This window comes from Notechis scutatus, chromosome 4, assembly GCF_049901735.1.
Source record: "Notechis scutatus isolate UNSWTSFEM ecotype Mainland chromosome 4, rNotScu1.2, whole genome shotgun sequence".
NCBI lineage: Eukaryota > Metazoa > Chordata > Lepidosauria > Squamata > Elapidae > Notechis > Notechis scutatus.
The window spans coordinates 115946294-115948656 of NC_142012.1; the positions used below are offsets into that span (position 1 = coordinate 115946294).

At 37.9% G+C, this 2363-nt stretch overlaps 1 pseudogene; it reads right to left on the reverse strand.

Moving 5' to 3' along the window:
• Positions 1 to 303: 303 nt before the first annotated feature.
• LOC113412771 (peroxisomal targeting signal 2 receptor pseudogene) lies at positions 304 to 1270 on the reverse strand (annotated as a pseudogene).
• Between the last annotated feature and the right edge of the window lie 1093 nt (positions 1271 to 2363).

Here is a 2363-nt window from a genome sequence, read left to right on the forward strand (position 1 = left end):
GAAATTCAATTATACATTTTCCAGGTTTCCCTAAGCCTAACCCTAGAAACTTTTCAATATCTACATCAGGGAATGGCTATCTGTCATTTATTGTCCCCAGAACATGCATTGAGTAATTTAAACCAAATGATTTGGACTCATTTCAAGGTGTAGAAGGTGATTAAGGGTAAATTTAGTATCTGTGTTATATGAATCTGTCCCTAATCACATGTTTGAAACTTTGAAGGTCATATTATAATCTAATATTATTAGTAAGGCATAATATGGCAGATGCTCAAGAAAAATAAAATAATTTCTTCTAAATCAGTTCTTTGAAATTGAGAAATCTTTTCTTGCAGGAACTACCAGTGAAGATGGATAATAGATCTTCACAGCTTCATCCAAGCACAGTTAGCCACCTGACCCGAATCATGCAAATTTAAATCTAGGCCACAATAAACTCTGTATGATGCTCCACATTTTCAAGCAGAGGATCAGGCTTGGAGAAATCCCAAAATCTCACAGTGAAATCAAGAAACAAGAAACCAATATAGTGGGATGAAATTGTGAAAATTTCAGTCTTCTTATTGCATATGTATGCCCAAGCAGACTAAATATAGGTTGCTGGGTATTTCTCAGGTACCACCAGCCTTTCAAACTGCAGTTAACAGCACCTGTTACAAACAAGTTCTGATCATATTTGCACCAGTCACAACTTAAAACTTCAGCTTGGTGATCAGGAATTATAACTGGGAGTACTGATGATTTTGCATCCCAAATCCATACTGTTTGGCCACCTGAGGTAGAGGCAAGCAGCAGGAGACCATATGGTGCTAAAATAACACCTTTCTGGTCTCTGAATATTTATAATAGTCATTCCACTTCAGGATCCCACAATTTTTCTCTTTGATTCCATGATCCAGATATTATTAACTGATCTCCTCTAATTTGACTCTAGTCAACACTATAGACCTCTTGAGTGTGTTGTTTATAAACCTGCAAAAGATCTGCAGGTTTTTCTGTATCCCAGATTTGTAAAGATCCATCTCCACTAGACGTGACCAGCACATGTTCATTGTTTTCACTCCACATCGCTTCAAATAGACCATCATTCCAGTCAAAACTCCTGAAAAGATGCTTTTCATTTTTTTACCCAACACTACTAGAGTTCTACAATCATATAATACTGTGAGGTAGTGCAGGCAAAACGCCCTGGCAGGATAATTAAAGATAATCTTAAACAATTATTTGTTCCTTTAATACAGTAAACAGATCCCCCCACTCTGGTCATTCGGGATGTTAACAGCTATGTCTCTTCTGTGAGGCAAGACAGAATTGTTCATTGTTACCCAATTCTGATCTTCATAGAACAGCTTGGGTAGTGGAGCAGGGGTGGGATTCTACCAGTTTGCACCTATTTGCTAGAACCGGTTGTTAACATTCTAAGCAGTTCGGAGAACCGGTTGTTCGAAGAAATTACTGGCCTAATCCTGTGAGGAAGTCAGGAAGGAAACATTCTGGTGTTGCTTACAGAAACCGTCTCTTCGTTAACCCTTATTACATTCTTGGCAGGACTAGACTTCTTGTCTCAGGAACTTCTCTGGAATTATTTTTCCCTCCTTTGCTGGTACTTTGCTTGTGTGGAGTGACCATTCAAAGTTATAATGGCATTGAAAAAAGTGATATGACTATTTTTCACACTTATGACTGTTGCAGCATGAAAGGCCAGGCGAGGAGATGCATGCCTTGATGTGAGTGATATTGAGTTGGCCACACCCAGCCAATAACATGACCACCAAGCCACGTCCACCCAGTCACATGACCACCAAGCCATGCCCACCACCTAAGCCACACCCACAGAAACGGTTGTTAAAAATTTGAATCCCATCCCTGTAGCGGAGCCCACCTAGAATCAAACAGAGCTAGATTAATTGCTAGTCTTTCTCTTTTGAAACTAAGGTAGGACACAAATACAATACACTAACAATAAAAATATATACTTAAAATAGATGATTTTAATATATTATTAAGATTACAGTATTGGTTATAAAAACATTCAGCTTTGCATTGCATGGTACATTATTGTGTACATATATTCCTGTATATATATGCAAAAGAAGTCAGAGACGACGCAGTTTTTCTTTCAATGAGCAAAATAAAATTCCACAAGAGCACAAGGATAAAAAAAGCCACTCCAACATTTCCACCCTAGCAGACTGCACCTAGCAGGACATTAAATGAATCAGAGAAGTCTGAGGTCAGAGTGCTCCAATCTCATCTCAGGACTAAATTTCATATGATTCATTATTCGCTTATAAAGTCTGTAAATTTGACACATGAATAAAGCTATTTTAACCCACTTAAGTTTGTAGCCTGATTAAAAT